General features: G+C 33.3%; 1 pseudogene; it reads right to left on the reverse strand.

Annotated features, from left to right (window-relative positions):
- Positions 1 to 3277: 3277 nt before the first annotated feature.
- On the reverse strand, positions 3278 to 7313 carry LOC136229695 (protein FLX-like 3; annotated as a pseudogene).
- Positions 7314 to 8794: the final 1481 nt, after the last annotated feature.

Genomic DNA, 8794 nt, shown 5'->3' on the forward strand with positions numbered 1-8794 from the left:
GTTATAGAAATGCTAGACTCGGGAGTCATACACCCTAGTCAAAGCCCTTATGCCTCCCCTGTTTTACTAGTTAAGAAAAAAGATGGAACCTGGCGATTTTGTGTTGACTATAGAGAGTTAAACAAAGCTACCATTAAAGATAAATTCCCCATTCCTATCATTCAAGAGTTAATAGATGAATTGCAGGGTGCTAAGGTGTTTTCTAAAATAGACCTTAGGGCTGGATATCATCAAATCAGAATGAACCCCAATGATGAACACAAGACAACATTTCGTACTCATTCTGGTCACTATGAGTTTAAGGTTATGCCATTTGGTTTAACAAATGCCCCAGCTACCTTCCAGTCACTAATGAACTCTATTTTTGCCCCATACTTAAGGAAATTTGTATTGATGTTTTTTTATGATATTTTGATTTATAGTCCCACAGAAGCTGATCATTATAGGCACCTTCAGTTAGTATTTCAACTGCTTGAGCATCATCAGTTGTTTGCTAAAGCTTCTAAGTGTGACTTTGGAGTGTCCCATGTGGCTTATCTAGGCCATATTATCTCAGCAGCAGGAGTAGCTACAGATCCTACCAAAGTTTCTGCTATGGTTGATTGGCCACTTCCAACAACACTTAAAGGACTAAGAGGGTTCTTGGGGCTGATCGGATATTATCGAAGGTTCATCAAGGGATATGGTGAGCTGAGTAGAACATTGACCGACCTTCTTAAAAAAGATCAGTTCTGCTGGTCACAACAGGCAACTGATGCTTTCAACAATTTGAAGAGCATCATGACCAAAGCACCAGTATTGGCTCTGCCCGACTTCAAGCAACCTTTTGTTTTGGAATGTGATGCAAGTGGAATTGGGATAGGGGCAATTTTAATGCAAGGAGGAAAGCCACTCTGTTTCTTGTGTAAGACTCTGAGCCTAAGAAACCAAAGGCTGTCAGCTTATGAGAGAGAGTTATTGGCAATATTGCAAGCTTATACTACTTGGAGACACTACCTAGAGAACTTTACTTTTATGATCAAGACTGGCCAAGAGAGTATCAAACATCTATTAGAACAGAAGCTTCACACTTATCTACAACACAAAGGAGTATCTAAACTCTTGGGACTGGACTATGTCATTCAATATAAAAAAGGGGTAGATAATAAAGTTGCTGATGCATTATCAAGGCAGCAAGAGGAGGTACTTAAATCTTCTACTCAACTTTTTTCCATTTCCATGACCATTCCTACATGGATGCAGGATATACAACATACATATATTGGTGATGAGCTAGCTCAAAACCTTATCCAACAACTTGTGATCCAACCCTCCTCCCGTCCTCCTTATTCATTCAGTAATGGTGTATTGAGATATAAAGGCAAACTTTACATTGGCAATCAGTCAAACCTCAAAAATCAAATTATTGAAGCTTGTCATAGTTCACCTATTGGGGGATCACTCAGGAATTAAAGGCACCCTCACTCGTTTGCAGCTACATTTCCATTGGCCAAACATGCCCCATTCTGTGACCAAGTGGATTGCAGCTTGTGAAACTTGCCAGAGATGTAAAGTTGATCATTCAGCCTATCCCGGACTCCTTCAACCTCTACCTATTCCAGATGGCGCTTGGCAAGACATTGCCATGGATTTCATTAAGAAATTACCTAAATCAGCGGGGTTTGACACTATTCTGGTGGTGGTTGACAGATTCTCAAAAGGGGGGCATTTCATTGCATTATCTCATCCTTTTACTGCTGCAACTGTAGCAAGGGTATTCCTAGACAATATTTCCCGTCTACATGGAATTCCAAAGACAATTGTCTCGGATCGTGACAGGATATTTACTGGGTTGTTCTGGAAAGAACTTATGAAGCTCTTAGGGACCAAACTGCACTTCACTAGTGCCTATCACCCCCAATCTGATGGCCAATCAGAACGTTTGAATCAATGCCTAGAGAATTATCTGCGTAGCATGTGTTTCTTGCAACCTAAGAAGTGGCATTCCTGGTTGAGCTTGGCAGAGTACTGGTATAACTCTACTTATCATAGAGCCATCAAAATGAGTCCATTCCAGGCATTATATGGGGTAATTCCTAAACTACCTATCCTACCAGTTCAATCTACAGACGTGGCTACAGTAGACTCCTTACTTCAGGAACGTTCTAAGCTTAATGCCTATCTTCAAAGTTGTCTTTCTGCTGCCCAAAACAGAATGAAGCAACTGGCAGATAATAAACGCACAGACAGAGAGTTTCAGGTTGGAGACTGGGTGTTTTTGAAGCTGCAACCCTATAGGCAGACTTCTTTGGCTTTTCGAAGTTCGATGAAGCTCTCTGCCAAATATTATGGCCCCTTTCAGGTATTGGAAAGGGTGGGCAAAGTCGCTTACAGATTACAACTACCTCCTACTTGCAAAATACACAATGTGTTCCAAGTGTCCCTCCTAAAGAAGAAGGTGCATCCTGCACTTTCCCCTCTGACTACTTTACCACCTGTTAGTGATAGTGAATTTGTCATTGTACTTGCGAAGGTAATCAACTCACGGACTGTGTTTATTGACGGGGTCTCCACACCACAACTCTTAGTACAGTGGGAAGGCATGCCTACAATTAACGCTACTTGGGAAGCTAAAGATATGCTTAAAGCACAATTTCCGGAATTCATGCATTCTTGGGGTCAAGAATGTGCTCAAGGGGGAGGAATTGTCACATACAGACGCCGAATTAAGTAGAAGGACTTGATTAGTAATTTTACTTTTGTTAATTAATTCTGTTACTTGAGATTGCTTTTTTTATTGTTATTTGTTTTCCCTAAAGAAAAGCTCTCTTAGGAGATGGCGTATAGCAGTTAGAGAAAGGAAGTGGGCAAGTGGTGGCCACCTTTCCTGTAGTGGGTCTGCTTTGTAACTGTTTTTATCTTCTTCTCTATTTAAGAAAAGCATCCCTGTATTAGTTTTTATGCAATTAATTATGAAATATTCTCCTCCTAAATCTCTTCTTTCTTCTTCCTGACCTCACCTCTATTCTTTTCTTCCTATTCTAATTCTGGAATTCTTCTGTCAGAAATTAGTCCTGACACACCACAAATCTCAGCATCCTAACTTCATACCTGCTCATGGGTAATGCATTTTATGAGCTAAATGAGAATCTTTCCATACTTAATTAACCAAGTAGATGCTGAAGAAACTATGAATAGCCATGTGTAAGTTTTAGATATTTTTCAATTTAATTCTTGCTTTTCATTATATGCTATGGATGTATTTAATTGTGGGTTCTGTTTATGATGAATTATTAATTTAAAAGTAGTTCTGTAATTCACAATAACTCTCTTCAATCTAAAATTTGAAAAATTACCAAGCAATTAAAAAAAACAATGAGAGCACTTTGTTATAAAAGTTCTATTTTTTTTTTAAAAAAAAACTTCATTTGTATAATATGTAAATCATTGCCTGCAAACCTGTGATAGTTATACCCGCAAGCCAAGGTCGAGCATCAATACTCGCAAGTTCTGCCCATAGCTTTTCAACTTCACTAGCCATGGAAACCATGTTCTTCTCCATTGCTTGTGTATGCTCCACCAACCCAATGTTTGCTTTCTTTTCATAATTAATAGCATTTCTGAAACACAAAGGTCCAATTTTAGGATTTATTATGATGATTTCTGAAAGTTCTAATCTATATATATATATTAAAACAGTAATGATGGAGCTGAGGTGTCGCTCCCTCATTTTTTACCGATTAAAAATAATATTTATTATTTATCTTTGTTTTCATTTTTGCTATAATCTTTTTCAAAATTTCTTTGTCAATTTAACTCTTTTTTTACTATTTAAAATATAATGGAATAATTTAATGGAATAAATAAACCATTGAGTATGATTCACAATTAAATTAACTTATAAATGATAACCATTATCTTCAACTTAAATGTTGCAATTGTTTTTTAATATTTAATGTATTTGGTTCATATTTATATAGTTAATAGATCCTAAAATTAATGAACCACTCTTTTAAATTAATTATCTTTGAGTTAAAAAAAAAACTCCCTCTCCTACTTTTTCTCTTTGTTGTTTATCTCTAAATACTTCTTTCCATGTATAACTAGATTACTTAGAAATTTGAGTTGCTTTAGGTCTCTAGGGTTCACGATGTATTTAGGATTAGCTTCTTCTTTTGTATATTATTATAAAAGCATTGGTTCTGTTATTAGAAAAGACTGGGAAGAACAACAGGTGGTTTTTTTTCTAAGTTGATGTTTTGAAAATAGAAAATATTTGTTACTTTATGTTGCGCGGACTACCCTATTACTGTGATCTTAATGTCTGAGATTTACTTACTTGATGCTACAGATAGTTTGTGTGGACAATCCTAGACCTGATCTTGATAATACTATGAATTTACGAGCTTCTCCTCGTCCAGATAAACCAGGTGATGAAATTCCTCTCCCATTTTTATTTTCTTTATTGTAATATAATACTTAAAAGTCTTTTCTAGAACATCGAAAGTTTTTCTGACTTTGATTCAGTTTTTTTTCTTGATTATGCGTCGTTCTTCTATTTGGTTTTAGTTCATGTGATGGATTGTTTATAATTTGTTTTTGGTGATTTGAGTTAGTGATGGTGGAATATGTTAATTAGCTATGGGTTGATAAAATAATTTATTAATGTGAATGCTAAGAGTTGTTCCATATACAGATTTGTTGCATTTAAGATCTTACATGAATCTATTATTTTTCATTTCTAAGTTAACCTATCACATAAATATTTCAAATGCAAGCATTTGATTATTGGAAGCTTTCGTTAAAGTTAATGACGTTCTTTCCATGAAATTCATAAATATAATAATATTTACTGTTTATTCAATATTGTTAATTTAATTAGTATAATATCAAAAGTATGAATTTTTATTTTACAAATATCAAATTATGTAAGTGGTTTAGTTGGTGAAATGGTGGTGGAAATTGTTAAATGCCAAACTTGACATAATTCATAGTAATATTTATTGATAAAGTTAGAGATAAGTTACTAATTATGAATTTTCGTGTAAATTCCCCTATTGCTTTCAATTAATATCTGCACATTTTCACAAACATGTTACATGATGGGCTGGTTTACCAACTGCAAAATATTTGGCGATACAGGCCATTAGCCTTTATTACTTGAGATGTTCTAAGAGGAATGGTTGTTGTATTCCTCTACTTTGTTTTTCAAATTAAATCAGAATTAGTGTTAAATATCAATTAAAGGAAAAAAGTCTTACTTCCTCTAAGTAAAATCAAATAATAAAAGGATGCGTCAAATAAGGATTTAATGTATTTTTGTTAGTTTGATAAGGATATGTTGTATTTAAATATGATTAATATGTTATTTTTTTTATGAAATATGTGTTATTATTATTTGATAAAACCATACTATTATATTAGTATTCATATATAATTTAATTATTTTTTTCTACTTGGATATTATTATTTTTTTTTAAATATGAATCATAATGATTGAAAAACGATTTCCTAATAAACTTGGGAGGTCCAATTTTGTTGGTGTAGGTAATTATGATATTTTTTTAATTATTAAATTATTTATTACCAAATCATCAATTATTTTCAATTTTTTAACACATATAATTTGAACAATACTATGTTAAATATATATATATATATATGTTTTTTAAGTTGTAAATGTAGTTACAATTAAATTTGAACAATATTTTTGTAAATTATGAATAATTTGAACAATATTTTCAAACTTTAAATTTACTTGCATTGTTAGATTCAGGATAGATTTAGCACACAATTAAGTACGTTTTTAAGTTGTAAATGTAGTTCACTCTCAATTATCAATACAATAGAGAAAAGTTTTACCAAGTAACAATAATGGATTTCTAATGCAATTCTAATTCTAGATCGTTGTATAATGTATATAATTTATAATCGTTTAATGGTTACAAGGAAAAAAAAATAAAGTAATCTATTTACGTTAATATTGTTATTTTCATCATACTTCGTTAAAATTCATGTAAAATTAGTGTCATTAAATTATGTGTTTCAAATCATAAATGATAAATGAGAACAGTATAACATTTATGTAAATTATTCATTATAAAAAAAATAGTAGTAATATTTTCAAAGGAAGTTTTTTTAAATTATATTTTGTTGGCTTGATATAATGTTTCAATCTAACTTATTTTTGTTTAGGTCAAACTAACTTATTATTTGTAAACAAATAATGATTTACTTATTCATAAAATAAAATAAAATAACTAATTAGACAACATTTAATAGTATAATATTAATTGTAAAAATGAAAAACACTAAAAGTAAATTATATAATAAATCATAATTACATATTTAACATATATATTTAAAATCCGAAAATGAAATTATAAATCCATCCATCAAATAACTAAAATTCCTACCTCAGTAACGGTAAGATTGCGGCTGGAGGTGTGCTTAGAGATGTAGGGGGCGTCTGGCTTTCTGGTTCTCCCAGAATTTAGGGTTGGGTTCTTCCTTTTCTGCGGAGCTCTGGGCTATTCTTACTGGAATCAATCTTGCTAAAAGGCTGGGTGTTAAGAGGCTCTCTGTGGAGTCTGATAATTTGGAAGCAATCAAAATGATTTCTGAGAATCATTCTATGGGTCTTAACAGTCGCAACCTCATCAAAGCTATTATAAAGCTTTGCTCCTCCTTTGAGTTCGTAGAGTTCAGACACATTTTTAGAGAGCAGAATCGTGTTGCTGATCGCTTGGCGGCGGCGGGCCATGAAGGGACGTTAGGCGTTACTACCCTTCCTGTTTCCCCTAGTTTCATCTCTCATCTTCTCTTAGAAGATAGGATTGGGGTTAGCTTCCCTAGGCTAATTCCTGGGTAGTTTGTTGTTATTCGTTTTTCTTTTCCTTTTCTACCAAAAAAAAAAATCAAATAACTAAAATTATATTTAATATATTTTCTAAACTTTGTATATACCGTGCATAGCACGGGTAGAAGACTAGTAAAGGTTTATAATGAAAAATTTCTTTGAACAAAATGTATTAGACTGAAAATAAGCACTCACTAGTACTACTATGAATTAAAAAGCAATCCAAACACAAACCTAACATTCATAAGCTCCTAGTGTAGGACCTGAATCTCGCCCTGCAAATGAGGACTCTGTTGACTATCAGCTTGCGATCTTGCAAGATCTTATTTTAGTGACTGATTTTGCCCAAGCAGCTCTTGCTTCAAACTATTCAATTTCTCAACTTCTGCACGGAGTTGTGCAGCTTCATTCTTCACACCTCGGTTTCCCGAAGATCAGCCTCTAGCTTCAAGCCTTTCTCAATAAGTGATTTGCACAAACAAAATGATATTACATGATTATAAAATGTGAAGCAATTAACACCAGTTAACCAAAATTAATTTAGGGAAAACATTATCTAAATAGGAACAAAACAAAAGATAACAGTGATTGTTAATTTCTCAAACTAACCTGGCAATGGCTGTGATGGTGAACAACCATAAAGTACCAGAGGGGTAAAGGGGGAGGTCAGACAGAGAAAAAAGGAGAGAGAGAGGGAGATGTTTTAGTGCTGGAAGATAGCATCGACCATGAAAGAAAACGCAGATTGTAGCAAGTTTTGGGTAAAGGTGCATGAGGGATGTTGTTCCAAGGAAGATTACTGGTTCCAAGAAACTTCTCAGTATGGTGGACCATGAGTACTGGTTTCAAGAAACGTAAATGTAAATGTCTTTTTTTTTTATAAAAGTGCATATTTTTAATAATCAAATTAATTATAATATTTTTTTAATTTTGGGAGAACATAAAGCGGTTGTAGCCATTAATTAAATCTTAAACGCAACAACACTCTGTCGTTGCTATATATGTCTTAATTTATCGCAACCACGTCGTTGTTGCCAAACATGATGCGTCCTAATTCCTCAATCCCGCCTCCGCGAAAAGAATGTGGAGGGAAAGAAAAAATGGAGGGAAAACATTTAGTTGAATTATATTTTGCAACGACGCTTTGTAGCCATATATAATAATGTATTTATTTTTTAATTAATCTAATAACGTTAAACTGCAACAACATGAGATCGTTGCTGTAAATGTGACCATTTACCGCAACGACAATTATTTGTAGCTGTAAATGAAATAGTATATCGCAACGAACGTGTTGTTGCAAAACATGTTACATATTTTACAAAATTCCTATCTCGCAATTTTTTTTGGAGGGTGTGAAAACATTTATCATAACAACCTTTGGCAATGACCAAAGTATTTTTGTTACTAAAGATATTTTTTGGCAACGCCTTTTGTTGTCGCTGCTAAAACTTGTTGCCAAAAAGCGATTTTCTTATAGTGGCCAAAATATGGTTTTGGGCCTTTTTATATAGAAATTCACGCATATTAAAGAAGGGAATTTCTAACTTTTACGCTTCCAAGTGTAATTAAATTACTTAGTTGTTCATAGTATTCTTTCGCTCTATTTCAATGGTGCGTTTTGTTGTATTTGTTATGTCACTTCAGACTTGTTCCTTTTATGTTTAAGTACGTGATGTTTTGGTTATATTTCCTTGGCATTAGACTAAGAAATATGACTGTTATTAATCGATAAAACAACATTTTATTCTTTTTTCTCCTCTAAAATGCCTATGTTCTCGATTAACATTCATAAATGGGTTCAATGAGTGATTATTGGATGTAAATTAGATGGGACAAGTTATTAGAAGTGAGGAGGTGTTGGTGTGGATTCGTTGCACCATTAAGGATTGCTTCAACAAAAACAAATATATGTAGAAGATTTTATGCCTTCCTAAAGCACAAAGAGTCAAAAAA

Source organism: Euphorbia lathyris, chromosome 5, assembly GCF_963576675.1.
Source record: "Euphorbia lathyris chromosome 5, ddEupLath1.1, whole genome shotgun sequence".
Taxonomy (NCBI): domain Eukaryota; kingdom Viridiplantae; phylum Streptophyta; class Magnoliopsida; order Malpighiales; family Euphorbiaceae; genus Euphorbia; species Euphorbia lathyris.